Source organism: Phyllobates terribilis, unplaced genomic scaffold, assembly GCF_046119375.1.
Source record: "Phyllobates terribilis strain yellow unplaced genomic scaffold, ASM4611937v1 Scaffold_196__1_contigs__length_3587587, whole genome shotgun sequence".
NCBI lineage: Eukaryota > Metazoa > Chordata > Amphibia > Anura > Dendrobatidae > Phyllobates > Phyllobates terribilis.
This window is the reverse complement of record NW_027362956.1, coordinates 3,533,666-3,551,710: the sequence shown is the minus strand read 5'-3', so window position 1 is coordinate 3,551,710 and position 18,045 is coordinate 3,533,666. Positions and strand designations below refer to the sequence as shown.

At 45.8% G+C, this 18,045-nt stretch overlaps 12 non-coding genes and 1 pseudogene across 12 annotated transcripts; all 13 read right to left on the bottom strand.

Moving 5' to 3' along the window:
* Nucleotides 1-1,840: 1,840 nt before the first annotated feature.
* LOC141213427 (U2 spliceosomal RNA) lies at nt 1,841-2,031 on the bottom strand. The gene has a single exon (XR_012282927.1). It is a non-coding gene; the product is annotated as a U2 spliceosomal RNA (small nuclear RNA).
* A 1,121-nt stretch (nt 2,032-3,152) lies between these two features.
* On the bottom strand, nt 3,153-3,343 carry LOC141213426 (U2 spliceosomal RNA). The gene has a single exon (XR_012282926.1). It is a non-coding gene; the product is annotated as a U2 spliceosomal RNA (small nuclear RNA).
* A 1,120-nt stretch (nt 3,344-4,463) lies between these two features.
* LOC141213425 (U2 spliceosomal RNA) lies at nt 4,464-4,654 on the bottom strand. Its single transcript, XR_012282925.1, has one exon. It is a non-coding gene; the product is annotated as a U2 spliceosomal RNA (small nuclear RNA).
* Nucleotides 4,655-5,773: 1,119 nt separating this feature from the next.
* On the bottom strand, nt 5,774-5,964 carry LOC141213454 (U2 spliceosomal RNA). The gene has a single exon (XR_012282956.1). It is a non-coding gene; the product is annotated as a U2 spliceosomal RNA (small nuclear RNA).
* Nucleotides 5,965-7,086: 1,122 nt separating this feature from the next.
* LOC141213424 (U2 spliceosomal RNA) lies at nt 7,087-7,277 on the bottom strand. Its single transcript, XR_012282924.1, has one exon. It is a non-coding gene; the product is annotated as a U2 spliceosomal RNA (small nuclear RNA).
* A 1,120-nt stretch (nt 7,278-8,397) lies between these two features.
* Nucleotides 8,398-8,581, bottom strand: LOC141213536 (U2 spliceosomal RNA). The gene has a single exon (XR_012283031.1). It is a non-coding gene; the product is annotated as a U2 spliceosomal RNA (small nuclear RNA).
* A 794-nt stretch (nt 8,582-9,375) lies between these two features.
* On the bottom strand, nt 9,376-9,467 carry LOC141213559 (U2 spliceosomal RNA; annotated as a pseudogene).
* A 1,117-nt stretch (nt 9,468-10,584) lies between these two features.
* On the bottom strand, nt 10,585-10,775 carry LOC141213423 (U2 spliceosomal RNA). Its single transcript, XR_012282923.1, has one exon. It is a non-coding gene; the product is annotated as a U2 spliceosomal RNA (small nuclear RNA).
* A 1,124-nt stretch (nt 10,776-11,899) lies between these two features.
* Nucleotides 11,900-12,090, bottom strand: LOC141213477 (U2 spliceosomal RNA). The gene has a single exon (XR_012282977.1). It is a non-coding gene; the product is annotated as a U2 spliceosomal RNA (small nuclear RNA).
* A 1,120-nt stretch (nt 12,091-13,210) lies between these two features.
* LOC141213421 (U2 spliceosomal RNA) lies at nt 13,211-13,401 on the bottom strand. Its single transcript, XR_012282921.1, has one exon. It is a non-coding gene; the product is annotated as a U2 spliceosomal RNA (small nuclear RNA).
* Nucleotides 13,402-14,522: 1,121 nt separating this feature from the next.
* LOC141213420 (U2 spliceosomal RNA) lies at nt 14,523-14,713 on the bottom strand. Its single transcript, XR_012282920.1, has one exon. It is a non-coding gene; the product is annotated as a U2 spliceosomal RNA (small nuclear RNA).
* Nucleotides 14,714-15,834: 1,121 nt separating this feature from the next.
* On the bottom strand, nt 15,835-16,025 carry LOC141213419 (U2 spliceosomal RNA). Its single transcript, XR_012282919.1, has one exon. It is a non-coding gene; the product is annotated as a U2 spliceosomal RNA (small nuclear RNA).
* A 1,120-nt stretch (nt 16,026-17,145) lies between these two features.
* LOC141213418 (U2 spliceosomal RNA) lies at nt 17,146-17,336 on the bottom strand. Its single transcript, XR_012282918.1, has one exon. It is a non-coding gene; the product is annotated as a U2 spliceosomal RNA (small nuclear RNA).
* Between the last annotated feature and the right edge of the window lie 709 nt (nt 17,337-18,045).

Below are 18,045 nucleotides of genomic sequence, written 5' to 3'. Positions count from 1 at the left end.
AAAGGAGCATCAGGAAAGTACAAGAAACCAGTGTCTCTCCCAATAGAGAAACTCATAGGAGGATAATGTATGCCCCCTGGCCCCTCGGGGTCTGTAGCAAAACGAACAAAGTACTTGTATTTGCCAGTCCACAAGCCTTCTTCATTCGAGATCTTGTGGGAAAAATGCACATAAGTACAATGCCTCCTCAAGAATACAGTAATGTCCTCCTGGGGGATAAAGGGATTGTGCATAAACACAACCACAGGAACATCCCCCTTTGAATAGAGGACAGTAAAAGTGAGTCCATCTAGGAGGGAGTTCTCAGTATGGCCTTTCAAGGTTCTATAAAGATTTTGGCAAGCAGCCATAGTAGAAAGAACCAGCACATACCTTCCATGACTTCTAAATTCCTGCAGGCAAAGAATGTCCGAATTCTTAATCTTCAATGCTTCATAGAAGATGGCATTCACCAGGTAGGACATGGAAAAATGTCCCTTCTTCTCCTCGGAAATCTCAATACGAAATCCATTCTTGACCCGGGGGTCCCCGGTCCCAGAAAATTTCAGCTTGACTCCCATAGTCAGCCACGGAAATCGCCTTCCCGTTTCCTCCTCACTCTCCCCCTATAGCAGCATCCAGCTTAAGCCACCGGAGTGGCGATGCTGGAAGGCCGAGGGCTAGCACTCAAGGAACCTGATGTCCAGACACTTGATCTGAGCCAAAAGGCCGAGAAGCGATAACCAGAATTGGTTTCCGACTACGGTGCCACCCAAGGATTCTGAAAAGTCCATTTGTGGAGATGGCCACCTGGACTCCCGTTAAGAAGACATGCTGTCAACCTCTAGATCCCTCACATGCCTGCACTTTTCGGCTTGCTGCTGCTGCAATCCACGCGTTTTAGATCTGCATAACTCCACCTCTTTTAGCACAGTACCCTCAACCCCCGGCTGTTCCCACCCGCCTCAACACCGTTGGAAGGGAGGAGAACCAATTAAGGCGGGGGGGGGGTGGAACGAGCAGCTGTCTACCCTTAGCAGGAGGGTTGCTGATTAATTACCTCTCCTGCTGCTGCTGCTGCTGGCTGTCCAGCAGCAGACTGAAGGTGGCTGCTGCTGTGCGCAGGTATATAAAGGCTCAGAGCCTATTATGACACGCGCAGCCAGCGTTCCATTGCCACATTCCGTCTACTGCAGGCGGGATACCTGGATGGCTGAATGTCACTGAGAAGCTCACAGAGACCGCCATAAGCAACAGTTTAAAAGAATGCCACAGACTAATCAACCAAACTTTTTGGGTTGGTTTCTCTTTTATAGTCTGCAGGCATTAAATGAAAGAAGTCAGTGTTCCAGCAGAGGGAGACAACGTTTCAGAAAAGGCATTGTAGCAAACCAAAAAAGAAATTTTAAGCGCAGCAGAGTAACCAGCTCACATACCTGTTAGCTCAGGTGAGTTTAAAAGGCTGCTGTTGATAACAAGGGCATTTGCTAAATAGATGGTGTGTGTGCAGCAATATACTGAAAGGTCAATTATATTGTGCAGCTTATCTCACCACCTGTAGTTATTTAGGTGAAAGCTCCAAAATGCTTGCCTAATATGTCTGTTTATCCAAAAGGAAGTATAGAGGGAGAGCTAGATAGATAGCATTGCATTACATTACATTACATGGCAATGCAATGCACAGTTGCTGAAGTTGAACCAAAATGAGCTTGTCATCTGGCTTCTGCAACTTTTAACATGAAAAATCCAATGAGGAGAAGAAAAGCAAAGCCAAAGAGTCCATCCCAAAATCCGACAAACAAGCAAAATGAACAAAAAGCATTGAATTCAATTCTTTCTGATTTTAGAAACTGCATTAAAGAAGGGGTGCACCGGTCCTGGAGATACTGCAATACCAGGTCAATGCGTGGAGTGGACAGAGCAAGCTCTTTTTCCATCTCCCTGTTCTAAAAATCCATTTAATATATGGTCCCCAGATAGGGGACGTATCAGATATTAAACTGATAAGAACAGATACTACACTTGATCTTAGCCAAAAGGCCGAGAAGCGATAACCAGAATTGGTTTCCGACTACGGTGCCACCCAAGGATTCTGAAAAGTCCATTTGTGGAGATGGCCACCTGGACTCCCGTTAAGAAGACATGCTGTCAACCTCTAGATCCCTCACATGCCTGCACTTTTCGGCTTGCTGCTGCTGCAATCCACGCGTTTTAGATCTGCATAACTCCACCTCTTTTAGCACAGTACCCTCAACCCCCGGCTGTTCCCACCCGCCTCAACACCGTTGGAAGGGAGGAGAACCAATTAAGGCGGGGGGGGGGGTGGAACGAGCAGCTGTCTACCCTTAGCAGGAGGGTTGCTGATTAATTACCTCTCCTGCTGCTGCTGCTGCTGGCTGTCCAGCAGCAGACTGAAGGTGGCTGCTGCTGTGCGCAGGTATATAAAGGCTCAGAGCCTATTATGACACGCGCAGCCAGCGTTCCATTGCCACATTCCGTCTACTGCAGGCGGGATACCTGGATGGCTGAATGTCACTGAGAAGCTCACAGAGACCGCCATAAGCAACAGTTTAAAAGAATGCCACAGACTAATCAACCAAACTTTTTGGGTTGGTTTCTCTTTTATAGCCTGCAGGCATTAAATGAAAGAAGTCAGTGTTCCAGCAGAGGGAGACAACGTTTCAGAAAAGGCATTGTAGCAAACCAAAAAAGAAATTTTAAGCGCAGCAGAGTAACCAGCTCACATACCTGTTAGCTCAGGTGAGTTTAAAAGGCTGCTGTTGATAACAAGGGCATTTGCTAAATAGATGGTGTGTGTGCAACAATATACTGAAAGGTCAATTATATTGTGCAGCTTATCTCACCACCTGTAGTTATTTAGGTGAAAGCTCCAAAATGCTTGCCTAATATGTCTGTTTATCCAAAAGGAAGTATAGAGGGAGAGCTAGATAGATAGCATTGCATTACATTACATTACATGGCAATGCAATGCACAGTTGCTGAAGTTGAACCAAAATGAGCTTGTCATCTGGCTTCTGCAACTTTTAACATGAAAAATCCAATGAGGAGAAGAAAAGCAAAGCCAAAGAGTCCATCCCAAAATCCGACAAACAAGCAAAATGAACAAAAAGCATTGAATTCAATTCTTTCTGATTTTAGAAACTGCATTAAAGAAGGGGTGCACCGGTCCTGGAGATACTGCAATACCAGGTCAATGCGTGGAGTGGACAGAGCAAGCTCTTTTTCCATCTCCCTGTTCTAAAAATCCATTTAATATATGGTCCCCAGATAGGGGACGTATCAGATATTAAACTGATAAGAACAGATACTACACTTGATCTTAGCCAAAAGGCCGAGAAGCGATAACCAGAATTGGTTTCCGACTACGGTGCCACCCAAGGATTCTGAAAAGTCCATTTGTGGAGATGGCCACCTGGACTCCCGTTAAGAAGACATGCTGTCAACCTCTAGATCCCTCACATGCCTGCACTTTTCGGCTTGCTGCTGCTGCAATCCACGCGTTTTAGATCTGCATAACTCCACCTCTTTTAGCACAGTACCCTCAACCCCCGGCTGTTCCCACCCGCCTCAACACCGTTGGAAGGGAGGAGAACCAATTAAGGCGGGGGGGGGGTGGAACGAGCAGCTGTCTACCCTTAGCAGGAGGGTTGCTGATTAATTACCTCTCCTGCTGCTGCTGCTGCTGGCTGTCCAGCAGCAGACTGAAGGTGGCTGCTGCTGTGCGCAGGTATATAAAGGCTCAGAGCCTATTATGACACGCGCAGCCAGCGTTCCATTGCCACATTCCGTCTACTGCAGGCGGGATACCTGGATGGCTGAATGTCACTGAGAAGCTCACAGAGACCGCCATAAGCAACAGTTTAAAAGAATGCCACAGACTAATCAACCAAACTTTTTGGGTTGGTTTCTCTTTTATAGTCTGCAGGCATTAAATGAAAGAAGTCAGTGTTCCAGCAGAGGGAGACAACGTTTCAGAAAAGGCATTGTAGCAAACCAAAAAAGAAATTTTAAGCACAGCAGAGTAACCAGCTCACATACCTGTTAGCTCAGGTGAGTTTAAAAGGCTGCTGTTGATAACAAGGGCATTTGCTAAATAGATGGTGTGTGTGCAACAATATACTGAAAGGTCAATTATATTGTGCAGCTTATCTCACCACCTGTAGTTATTTAGGTGAAAGCTCCAAAATGCTTGCCTAATATGTCTGTTTATCCAAAACGAAGTATAGAGGGAGAGCTAGATAGATAGCATTGCATTACATTACATTACATGGCAATGCAATGCACAGTTGCTGAAGTTGAACCAAAATGAGCTTGTCATCTGGCTTCTGCAACTTTTAACATGAAAAATCCAATGAGGAGAAGAAAAGCAAAGCCAAAGAGTCCATCCCAAAATCCGACAAACAAGCAAAATGAACAAAAAGCATTGAATTCAATTCTTTCTGATTTTAGAAACTGCATTAAAGAAGGGGTGCACCGGTCCTGGAGATACTGCAATACCAGGTCAATGCGTGGAGTGGACAGAGCAAGCTCTTTTTCCATCTCCCTGTTCTAAAAATCCATTTAATATATGGTCCCCAGATAGGGGACGTATCAGATATTAAACTGATAAGAACAGATACTACACTTGATCTTAGCCAAAAGGCCGAGAAGCGATAACCAGAATTGGTTTCCGACTACGGTGCCACCCAAGGATTCTGAAAAGTCCATTTGTGGAGATGGCCACCTGGACTCCCGTTAAGAAGACATGCTGTCAACCTCTAGATCCCTCACATGCCTGCACTTTTCGGCTTGCTGCTGCTGCAATCCACGCGTTTTAGATCTGCATAACTCCACCTCTTTTAGCACAGTACCCTCAACCCCCGGCTGTTCCCACCCGCCTCAACACCGTTGGAAGGGAGGAGAACCAATTAAGGCGGGGGGGGGTGGAACGAGCAGCTGTCTACCCTTAGCAGGAGGGTTGCTGATTAATTACCTCTCCTGCTGCTGCTGCTGCTGGCTGTCCAGCAGCAGACTGAAGGTGGCTGCTGCTGTGCGCAGGTATATAAAGGCTCAGAGCCTATTATGACACGCGCAGCCAGCGTTCCATTGCCACATTCCGTCTACTGCAGGCGGGATACCTGGATGGCTGAATGTCACTGAGAAGCTCACAGAGACCGCCATAAGCAACAGTTTAAAAGAATGCCACAGACTAATCAACCAAACTTTTTGGGTTGGTTTCTCTTTTATAGTCTGCAGGCATTAAATGAAAGAAGTCAGTGTTCCAGCAGAGGGAGACAACGTTTCAGAAAAGGCATTGTAGCAAACCAAAAAAGAAATTTTAAGCGCAGCAGAGTAACCAGCTCACATACCTGTTAGCTCAGGTGAGTTTAAAAGGCTGCTGTTGATAACAAGGGCATTTGCTAAATAGATGGTGTGTGTGCAACAATATACTGAAAGGTCAATTATATTGTGCAGCTTATCTCACCACCTGTAGTTATTTAGGTGAAAGCTCCAAAATGCTTGCCTAATATGTCTGTTTATCCAAAAGGAAGTATAGAGGGAGAGCTAGATAGATAGCATTGCATTACATTACATTACATGGCAATGCAATGCACAGTTGCTGAAGTTGAACCAAAATGAGCTTGTCATCTGGCTTCTGCAACTTTTAACATGAAAAATCCAATGAGGAGAAGAAAAGCAAAGCCAAAGAGTCCATCCCAAAATCCGACAAACAAGCAAAATGAACAAAAAGCATTGAATTCAATTCTTTCTGATTTTAGAAACTGCATTAAAGAAGGGGTGCACCGGTCCTGGAGATACTGCAATACCAGGTCAATGCGTGGAGTGGACAGAGCAAGCTCTTTTTCCATCTCCCTGTTCTAAAAATCCATTTAATATATGGTCCCCAGATAGAGGACGTATCAGATATTAAACTGATAAGAACAGATACTACACTTGATCTTAGCCAAAAGGCCGAGAAGCGATAACCAGAATTGGTTTCCGACTACGGTGCCACCCAAGGATTCTGAAAAGTCCATTTGTGGAGATGGCCACCTGGACTCCCGTTAAGAAGACATGCTGTCAACCTCTAGATCCCTCACATGCCTGCACTTTTCGGCTTGCTGCTGCTGCAATCCACGCGTTTTACATCTGCATAACTCCACCTCTTTTAGCACAGTACCCTCAACCCCCGGCTGTTCCCACCCGCCTCAACACCGTTGGAAGGGAGGAGAACCAATTAAGGCGGGGGGGGGGGGTGGAACGAGCAGCTGTCTACCCTTAGCAGGAGGGTTGCTGATTAATTACCTCTCCTGCTGCTGCTGCTGCTGGCTGTCCAGCAGCAGACTGAAGGTGGCTGCTGCTGTGCGCAGGTATATAAAGGCTCAGAGCCTATTATGACACGCGCAGCCAGCGTTCCATTGCCACATTCCGTCTACTGCAGGCGGGATACCTGGATGGCTGAATGTCACTGAGAAGCTCACAGAGACCGCCATAAGCAACAGTTTAAAAGAATGCCACAGACTAATCATCCAAACTTTTTGGGTTGGTTTCTCTTTTATAGTCTGCAGGCATTAAATGAAAGAAGTCAGTGTTCCAGCAGAGGGAGACAACGTTTCAGAAAAGGCATTGTAGCAAACCAAAAAAGAAATTTTAAGCGCAGCAGAGTAACCAGCTCACATACCTGTTAGCTCAGGTGAGTTTAAAAGGCTGCTGTTGATAACAAGGGCATTTGCTAAATAGATGGTGTGTGTGCAACAATATACTGAAAGGTCAATTATATTGTGCAGCTTATCTCACCACCTGTAGTTATTTAGGTGAAAGCTCCAAAATGCTTGCCTAATATGTCTGTTTATCCAAAAGGAAGTATAGAGGGAGAGCTAGATAGATAGCATTGCATTACATTACATTACATGGCAATGCAATGCACAGTTGCTGAAGTTGAACCAAAATGAGCTTGTCATCTGGCTTCTGCAACTTTTAACATGAAAAATCCAATGAGGAGAAGAAAAGCAAAGCCAAAGAGTCCATCCCAAAATCCGACAAACAAGCAAAATGAACAAAAAGCATTGAATTCAATTCTTTCTGATTTTAGAAACTGCATTAAAGAAGGGGTGCACCGGTCCTGGAGATACTGCAATACCAGGTCAATGCGTGGAGTGGACAGAGCAAGCTCTTTTTCCATCTCCCTGTTCTAAAAATCCATTTAATATATGGTCCCCAGATAGGGGACGTATCAGATATTAAACTGATAAGAACAGATACTACACTTGATCTTAGCCAAAAGGCCGAGAAGCGATAACCAGAATTGGTTTCCGACTACGGTGCCACCCAAGGATTCTGAAAAGTCCATTTGTGGAGATGGCCACCTGGACTCCCGTTAAGAAGACATGCTGTCAACCTCTAGATCCCTCACATGCCTGCACTTTTCGGCTTGCTGCTGCTGCAATCCACGCGTTTTAGATCTGCATAACTCCACCTCTTTTAGCACAGTACCCTCAACCCCCGGCTGTTCCCACCCGCCTCAACACCGTTGGAAGGGAGGAGAACCAATTAAGGCGGGGGGGGGGTGGAACGAGCAGCTGTCTACCCTTAGCAGGAGGGTTGCTGATTAATTACCTCTCCTGCTGCTGCTGCTGCTGGCTGTCCAGCAGCAGACTGAAGGTGGCTGCTGCTGTGCGCAGGTATATAAAGGCTCAGAGCCTATTATGACACGCGCAGCCAGCGTTCCATTGCCACATTCCGTCTACTGCAGGCGGGATACCTGGATGGCTGAATGTCACTGAGAAGCTCACAGAGACTGCCATAAGCAACAGTTTAAAAGAATGCCACAGACTAATCAACCAAACTTTTTGGGTTGGTTTCTCTTTTATAGTCTGCAGGCATTAAATGAAAGAAGTCAGTGTTCCAGCAGAGGGAGACAACGTTTCAGAAAAGGCATTGTAGCAAACCAAAAAAGAAATTTTAAGCGCAGCAGAGTAACCAGCTCACATACCTGTTAGCTCAGGTGAGTTTAAAAGGCTGCTGTTGATAACAAGGGCATTTGCTAAATAGATGGTGTGTGTGCAACAATATACTGAAAGGTCAATTATATTGTGCAGCTTATCTCACCACCTGTAGTTATTTAGGTGAAAGCTCCAAAATGCTTGCCTAATATGTCTGTTTATCCAAAAGGAAGTATAGAGGGAGAGCTAGATAGATAGGATTGCATTACATTACATTACATGGCAATGCAATGCACAGTTGCTGAAGTTGAACCAAAATGAGCTTGTCATCTGGCTTCTGCAACTTTTAACATGAAAAATCCAATGAGGAGAAGAAAAGCAAAGCCAAAGAGTCCATCCCAAAATCCGACAAACAAGCAAAATGAACAAAAAGCATTGAATTCAATTCTTTCTGATTTTAGAAACTGCATTAAAGAAGGGGTGCACCGGTCCTGGAGATACTGCAATACCAGGTCAATGCGTGGAGTGGACAGAGCAAGCTCTTTTTCCATCTCCCTGTTCTAAAAATCCATTTAATATATGGTCCCCAGATAGGGGATGTATCAGATATTAAACTGATAAGAACAGATTTTTTTTTTTTTTTTTATCGAAAGCCCGAATTCGTGTACAAAACCCGAGTGCGCTTAAAAAAGTGACAAGTGCCACAAAAAAAGTGCACTAGGATGCTGGTCTTCTTGAAACCCTCTCCAAAAGGAGAAGGGTCCCCCAAACCATTCCCCGTCCCTCCGAGCCAAAAGGCCACAGCGAGGAACAGGGACAAAAAGCCACCTCCAGCCGAAGCCAGAGGCGACCCAATCTTACCCCCAGCACCTGCCCGAGTTCTCACCGGAGCAAGGCACTGGGAGCCAAAGACTGTGCTCCCCTCCCGGAAGAGGGGAGCCAACAACGCTCTCCTCCCGAAAGAGGAGAGCCAGGGGGGTTCAGGGGGGAGCGGAACCTGATGGCCACACACTCCCCCCCTAGACCTGCCAAGAGAGGAACCCGTAAGGGAACCGCATCCCGACAAAATCCTAGTAGGACGTGACACACGTGAATAAGTGGACACACAGTGACAAAGAAATTAAATAAATAGTGAAGGTTTCACAGTATAATACTGCCCGGACCTTCGACCGGGAATTGAAAAATTCCCCATCCTAAGGCCAGAAGGCCCGGAATAAGGGTGTGTGCGAAGAAAGAAAATTTGAAGTGCTTGTGCAAATGTGCCATAAACTCAAGTGGGGTTCCCAATCCCAGTGAGTTAAGGCACCCCAGGGTCACCACTCCTGGGGCACTTCACACTTCGGGCTTTCGATCTTCCCCGGCCCAATGGCGTCGATCCTGGGGGGCCATGCTTTCCACCAGATGACTATATTAGCCACCTGGCGTACTAACAAGCGCCTAAACCCCAGTGTGCATAATGTATCAATCTACTAGGGCGGCCAACATCCAAAACCGCCTTTTCGAAAGATACTACACTTGATCTTAGCCAAAAGGCCGAGAAGCGATAACCAGAATTGGTTTCCGACTACGGTGCCACCCAAGGATTCTGAAAAGTCCATTTGTGGAGATGGCCACCTGGACTCCCGTTAAGAAGACATGCTGTCAACCTCTAGATCCCTCACATGCCTGCACTTTTCGGCTTGCTGCTGCTGCAATCCACGCGTTTTAGATCTGCATAACTCCACCTCTTTTAGCACAGTACCCTCAACCCCCGGCTGTTCCCACCCGCCTCAACACCGTTGGAAGGGAGGAGAACCAATTAAGGCGGGGGGGGGGTGGAACGAGCAGCTGTCTACCCTTAGCAGGAGGGTTGCTGATTAATTACCTCTCCTGCTGCTGCTGCTGGCTGTCCAGCAGCAGACTGAAGGTGGCTGCTGCTGTGCGCAGGTATATAAAGGCTCAGAGCCTATTATGACATGCGCAGCCAGCGTTCCATTGCCACATTCCGTCTACTGCAGGCGGGATACCTGGATGGCTGAATGTCACTGAGAAGCTCACAGAGACCGCCATAAGCAACAGTTTAAAAGAATGCCACAGACTAATCAACCAAACTTTTTGGGTTGGTTTCTCTTTTATAGTCTGCAGGCATTAAATGAAAGAAGTCAGTGTTCCAGCAGAGGGAGACAACGTTTCAGAAAAGGCATTGTAGCAAACCAAAAAAGAAATTTTAAGCGCAGCAGAGTAACCAGCTCACATACCTGTTAGCTCAGGTGAGTTTAAAAGGCTGCTGTTGATAACAAGGGCATTTGCTAAATAGATGGTGTGTGTGCAACAATATACTGAAAGGTCAATTATATTGTGCAGCTTATCTCACCACCTGTAGTTATTTAGGTGAAAGCTCCAAAATGCTTGCCTAATATGTCTGTTTATCCAAAAGGAAGTATAGAGGGAGAGCTAGATAGATAGCATTGCATTACATTACATTACATGGCAATGCAATGCACAGTTGCTGAAGTTGAACCAAAATGAGCTTGTCATCTGGCTTCTGCAACTTTTAACATGAAAAATCCAATGAGGAGAAGAAAAGCAAAGCCAAAGAGTCCATCCCAAAATCCGACAAACAAGCAAAATGAACAAAAAGCATTGAATTCAATTCTTTCTGATTTTAGAAACTGCATTAAAGAAGGGGTGCACCGGTCCTGGAGATACTGCAATACCAGGTCAATGCGTGGAGTGGACAGAGCAAGCTCTTTTTCCATCTCCCTGTTCTAAAAATCCATTTAATATATGGTCCCCAGATAGGGGACGTATCAGATATTAAACTGATAAGAACAGATACTACACTTGATCTTAGCCAAAAGGCCGAGAAGCGATAACCAGAATTGGTTTCCGACTACGGTGCCACCCAAGGATTCTGAAAAGTCCATTTGTGGAGATGGCCACCTGGACTCCCGTTAAGAAGACATGCTGTCAACCTCTAGATCCCTCACATGCCTGCACTTTTCGGCTTGCTGCTGCTGCAATCCACGCGTTTTAGATCTGCATAACTCCACCTCTTTTAGCACAGTACCCTCAACCCCCGGCTGTTCCCACCCGCCTCAACACCGTTGGAAGGGAGGAGAACCAATTAAGGCGGGGGGGGGGGGGGTGGAACGAGCAGCTGTCTACCCTTAGCAGGAGGGTTGCTGATTAATTACCTCTCCTGCTGCTGCTGCTGCTGGCTGTCCAGCAGCAGACTGAAGGTGGCTGCTGCTGTGCGCAGGTATATAAAGGCTCAGAGCCTATTATGACACGCGCAGCCAGCGTTCCATTGCCACATTCCGTCTACTGCAGGCGGGATACCTGGATGGCTGAATGTCACTGAGAAGCTCACAGAGACCGCCATAAGCAACAGTTTAAAAGAATGCCACAGACTAATCAACCAAACTTTTTGGGTTGGTTTCTCTTTTATAGTCTGCAGGCATTAAATGAAAGAAGTCAGTGTTCCAGCAGAGGGAGACAACGTTTCAGAAAAGGCATTGTAGCAAACCAAAAAAGAAATTTTAAGCGCAGCAGAGTAACCAGCTCACATACCTGTTAGCTCAGGTGAGTTTAAAAGGCTGCTGTTGATAACAAGGGCATTTGCTATATAGATGGTGTGTGTGCAACAATATACTGAAAGGTCAATTATATAGTGCAGCTTATCTCACCACCTGTAGTTATTTAGGTGAAAGCTCCAAAATGCTTGCCTAATATGTCTGTTTATCCAAAAGGAAGTATAGAGGGAGAGCTAGATAGATAGCATTGCATTACATTACATTACATGGCAATGCAATGCACAGTTGCTGAAGTTGAACCAAAATGAGCTTGTCATCTGGCTTCTGCAACTTTTAACATGAAAAATCCAATGAGGAGAAGAAAAGCAAAGCCAAAGAGTCCATCCCAAAATCCGACAAACAAGCAAAATGAACAAAAAGCATTGAATTCAATTCTTTCTGATTTTAGAAACTGCATTAAAGAAGGGGTGCACCGGTCCTGGAGATACTGCAATACCAGGTCAATGCGTGGAGTGGACAGAGCAAGCTCTTTTTCCATCTCCCTGTTCTAAAAATCCATTTAATATATGGTCCCCAGATAGGGGACGTATCAGATATTAAACTGATAAGAACAGATACTGCACTTGATCTTAGCCAAAAGGCCGAGAAGCGATAACCAGAATTGGTTTCCGACTACGGTGCCACCCAAGGATTCTGAAAAGTCCATTTGTGGAGATGGCCACCTGGACTCCCGTTAAGAAGACATGCTGTCAACCTCTAGATCCCTCACATGCCTGCACTTTTCGGCTTGCTGCTGCTGCAATCCACGCGTTTTAGATCTGCATAACTCCACCTCTTTTAGCACAGTACCCTCAACCCCCGGCTGTTCCCACCCGCCTCAACACCGTTGGAAGGGAGGAGAACCAATTAAGGCGGGGGGGGGGTGGAACGAGCAGCTGTCTACCCTTAGCAGGAGGGTTGCTGATTAATTACCTCTCCTGCTGCTGCTGCTGCTGGCTGTCCAGCAGCAGACTGAAGGTGGCTGCTGCTGTGCGCAGGTATATAAAGGCTCAGAGCCTATTATGACACGCGCAGCCAGCGTTCCATTGCCACATTCCGTCTACTGCAGGCGGGATACCTGGATGGCTGAATGTCACTGAGAAGCTCACAGAGACCGCCATAAGCAACAGTTTAAAAGAATGCCACAGACTAATCAACCAAACTTTTTGGGTTGGTTTCTCTTTTATAGTCTGCAGGCATTAAATGAAAGAAGTCAGTGTTCCAGCAGAGGGAGACAACGTTTCAGAAAAGGCATTGTAGCAAACCAAAAAAGAAATTTTAAGCGCAGCAGAGTAACCAGCTCACATACCTGTTAGCTCAGGTGAGTTTAAAAGGCTGCTGTTGATAACAAGGGCATTTGCTAAATAGATGGTGTGTGTGCAACAATATACTGAAAGGTCAATTATATTGTGCAGCTTATCTCACCACCTGTAGTTATTTAGGTGAAAGCTCCAAAATGCTTGCCTAATATGTCTGTTTATCCAAAAGGAAGTATAGAGGGAGAGCTAGATAGATAGCATTGCATTACATTACATTACATGGCAATGCAATGCACAGTTGCTGAAGTTGAACCAAAATGAGCTTGTCATCTGGCTTCTGCAACTTTTAACATGAAAAATCCAATGAGGAGAAGAAAAGCAAAGCCAAAGAGTCCATCCCAAAATCCGACAAACAAGCAAAATGAACAAAAAGCATTGAATTCAATTCTTTCTGATTTTAGAAACTGCATTAAAGAAGGGGTGCACCGGTCCTGGAGATACTGCAATACCAGGTCAATGCGTGGAGTGGACAGAGCAAGCTCTTTTTCCATCTCCCTGTTCTAAAAATCCATTTAATATATGGTCCCCAGATAGGGGACGTATCAGATATTAAACTGATAAGAACAGATACTACACTTGATCTTAGCCAAAAGGCCGAGAAGCGATAACCAGAATTGGTTTCCGACTACGGTGCCACCCAAGGATTCTGAAAAGTCCATTTGTGGAGATGGCCACCTGGACTCCCGTTAAGAAGACATGCTGTCAACCTCTAGATCCCTCACATGCCTGCACTTTTCGGCTTGCTGCTGCTGCAATCCACGCGTTTTAGATCTGCATAACTCCACCTCTTTTAGCACAGTACCCTCAACCCCCGGCTGTTCCCACCCGCCTCAACACCGTTGGAAGGGAGGAGAACCAATTAAGGCGGGGGGGGGGGTGGAACGAGCAGCTGTCTACCCTTAGCAGGAGGGTTGCTGATTAATTACCTCTCCTGCTGCTGCTGCTGCTGGCTGTCCAGCAGCAGACTGAAGGTGGCTGCTGCTGTGCGCAGGTATATAAAGGCTCAGAGCCTATTATGACACGCGCAGCCAGCGTTCCATTGCCACATTCCGTCTACTGCAGGCGGGATACCTGGATGGCTGAATGTCACTGAGAAGCTCACAGAGACCTCCATAAGCAACAGTTTAAAAGAATGCCACAGACTAATCAACCAAACTTTTTGGGTTGGTTTCTCTTTTATAGTCTGCAGGCATTAAATGAAAGAAGTCAGTGTTCCAGCAGAGGGAGACAACGTTTCAGAAAAGGCATTGTAGCAAACCAAAAAAGAAATTTTAAGCGCAGCAGAGTAACCAGCTCACATACCTGTTAGCTCAGGTGAGTTTAAAAGGCTGCTGTTGATAACAAGGGCATTTGCTAAATAGATGGTGTGTGTGCAACAATATACTGAAAGGTCAATTATATTGTGCAGCTTATCTCACCACCTGTAGTTATTTAGGTGAAAGCTCCAAAATGCTTGCCTAATATGTCTGTTTATCCAAAAGGAAGTATAGAGGGAGAGCTAGATAGATAGCATTGCATTACATTACATTACATGGCAATGCAATGCACAGTTGCTGAAGTTGAACCAAAATGAGCTTGTCATCTGGCTTCTGCAACTTTTAACATGAAAAATCCAATGAGGAGAAGAAAAGCAAAGCCAAAGAGTCCATCCCAAAATCCGACAAACAAGCAAAATGAACAAAAAGCATTGAATTCAATTCTTTCTGATTTTAGAAACTGCATTAAAGAAGGGGTGCACCGGTCCTGGAGATACTGCAATACCAGGTCAATGCGTGGAGTGGACAGAGCAAGCTCTTTTTCCATCTCCCTGTTCTAAAAATCCATTTAATATATGGTCCCCAGATAGGGGACGTATCAGATATTAAACTGATAAGAACAGATACTACACTTGATCTTAGCCAAAAGGCCGAGAAGCGATAACCAGAATTGGTTTCCGACTACGGTGCCACCCAAGGATTCTGAAAAGTCCATTTGTGGAGATGGCCACCTGGACTCCCGTTAAGAAGACATGCTGTCAACCTCTAGATCCCTCACATGCCTGCACTTTTCGGCTTGCTGCTGCTGCAATCCACGCGTTTTAGATCTGCATAACTCCACCTCTTTTAGCACAGTACCCTCAACCCCCGGCTGTTCCCACCCGCCTCAACACCGTTGGAAGGGAGGAGAACCAATTAAGGCGGGGGGGGGGGTGGAACGAGCAGCTGTCTACCCTTAGCAGGAGGGTTGCTGATTAATTACCTCTCCTGCTGCTGCTGCTGCTGGCTGTCCAGCAGCAGACTGAAGGTGGCTGCTGCTGTGCGCAGGTATATAAAGGCTCAGAGCCTATTATGACACGCGCAGCCAGCGTTCCATTGCCACATTCCGTCTACTGCAGGCGGGATACCTGGATGGCTGAATGTCACTGAGAAGCTCACAGAGACCTCCATAAGCAACAGTTTAAAAGAATGCCACAGACTAATCAACCAAACTTTTTGGGTTGGTTTCTCTTTTATAGTCTGCAGGCATTAAATGAAAGAAGTCAGTGTTCCAGCAGAGGGAGACAACGTTTCAGAAAAGGCATTGTAGCAAACCAAAAAAGAAATTTTAAGCGCAGCAGAGTAACCAGCTCACATACCTGTTAGCTCAGGTGAGTTTAAAAGGCTGCTGTTGATAACAAGGGCATTTGCTAAATAGATGGTGTGTGTGCAACAATATACTGAAAGGTCAATTATATTGTGCAGCTTATCTCACCACCTGTAGTTATTTAGGTGAAAGCTCCAAAATGCTTGCCTAATATGTCTGTTTATCCAAAAGGAAGTATAGAGGGAGAGCTAGATAGATAGCATTGCATTACATTACATTACATGGCAATGCAATGCACAGTTGCTGAAGTTGAACCAAAATGAGCTTGTCATCTGGCTTCTGCAACTTTTAACATGAAAAATCCAATGAGGAGAAGAAAAGCAAAGCCAAAGAGTCCATCCCAAAATCCGACAAACAAGCAAAATGAACAAAAAGCATTGAATTCAATTCTTTCTGATTTTAGAAACTGCATTAAAGAAGGGGTGCACCGGTCCTGGAGATACTGCAATACCAGGTCAATGCGTGGAGTGGACAGAGCAAGCTCTTTTTCCATCTCCCTGTTCTAAAAATCCATTTAATATATGGTCCCCAGATAGGGGACGTATCAGATATTAAACTGATAAGAACAGATACTACACTTGATCTTAGCCAAAAGGCCGAGAAGCGATAACCAGAATTGGTTTCCGACTACGGTGCCACCCAAGGATTCTGAAAAGTCCATTTGTGGAGATGGCCACCTGGACTCCCGTTAAGAAGACATGCTGTCAACCTCTAGATCCCTCACATGCCTGCACTTTTCGGCTTGCTGCTGCTGCAATCCACGCGTTTTAGATCTGCATAACTCCACCTCTTTTAGCACAGTACCCTCAACCCCCGGCTGTTCCCACCCGCCTCAACACCGTTGGAAGGGAGGAGAACCAATTAAGGCGGGGGGGGGGTGGAACGAGCAGCTGTCTACCCTTAGCAGGAGGGTTGCTGATTAATTACCTCTCCTGCTGCTGCTGCTGCTGGCTGTCCAGCAGCAGACTGAAGGTGGCTGCTGCTGTGTGCAGGTATATAAAGGCTCAGAGCCTATTATGACACGCGCAGCCAGCGTTCCATTGCCACATTCCGTCTACTGCAGGCGGGATACCTGGATGGCTGAATGTCACTGAGAAGCTCACAGAGACCGCCATAAGCAACAGTTTAAAAGAATGCCACAGACTAATCAACCAAACTTTTTGGGTTGGTTTCTCTTTTATAGTCTGCAGGCATTAAATGAAAGAAGTCAGTGTTCCAGCAGAGGGAGACAACGTTTCAGAAAAGGCATTGTAGCAAACCAAAAAAGAAATTTTAAGCGCAGCAGAGTAACCAGCTCACATACCTGTTAGCTCAGGTGAGTTTAAAAGGCTGCTGTTGATAACAAGGGCATTTGCTAAATAGATGGTGTGTGTGCAACAATATACTGAAAGGTCAATTATATTGTGCAGCTTATCTCACCACCTGTAGTTATTTAGGTGAAAGCTCCAAAATGCTTGCCTAATATGTCTGTTTATCCAAAAGGAAGTATAGAGGGAGAGCTAGATAGATAGGATTGCATTACATTACATTACATGGCAATGCAATGCACAGTTGCTGAAGTTGAACCAAAATGAGCTTGTCATCTGGCTTCTGCAACTTTTAACATGAAAAATCCAATGAGGAGAAGAAAAGCAAAGCCAAAGAGTCCATCCCAAAATCCGACAAACAAGCAAAATGAACAAAAAGCATTGAATTCAATTCTTTCTGATTTTAGAAACTGCATTAAAGAAGGGGTGCACCGGTCCTGGAGATACTGCAATACCAGGTCAATGCGTGGAGTGGACAGAGCAAGCTCTTTTTCCATCTCCCTGTTCTAAAAATCCATTTAATATATGGTCCCCAGATAGGGGACGTATCAGATATTAAACTGATAAGAACAGATACTACACTTGATCTTAGCCAAAAGGCCGAGAAGCGATAACCAGAATTGGTTTCCGACTACGGTGCCACCCAAGGATTCTGAAAAGTCCATTTGTGGAGATGGCCACCTGGACTCCCGTTAAGAAGACATGCTGTCAACCTCTAGATCCCTCACATGCCTGCACTTTTCGGCTTGCTGCTGCTGCAATCCACGCGTTTTAGATCTGCATAACTCCACCTCTTTTAGCACAGTACCCTCAACCCCCGGCTGTTCCCACCCGCCTCAACACCGTTGGAAGGGAGGAGAACCAATTAAGGCGGGGGGGGGGGGTGGAACGAGCAGCTGTCTACCCTTAGCAGGAGGGTTGCTGATTAATTACCTCTCCTGCTGCTGCTGCTGCTGGCTGTCCAGCAGCAGACTGAAGGTGGCTGCTGCTGTGCGCAGGTATATAAAGGCTCAGAGCCTATTATGACACGCGCAGCCAGCGTTCCATTGCCACATTCCGTCTACTGCAGGCGGGATACCTGGATGGCTGAATGTCACTGAGAAGCTCACAGAGACCGCCATAAGCAACAGTTTAAAAGAATGCCACAGACTAATCAACCAAACTTTTTGGGTTGGTTTCTCTTTTATAGTCTGCAGGCATTAAATGAAAGAAGTCAGTGTTCCAGCAGAGGGAGACAACGTTTCAGAAAAGGCATTGTAGCAAACCAAAAAAGAAATTTTAAGCGCAGCAGAGTAACCAGCTCACATACCTGTTAGCTCAG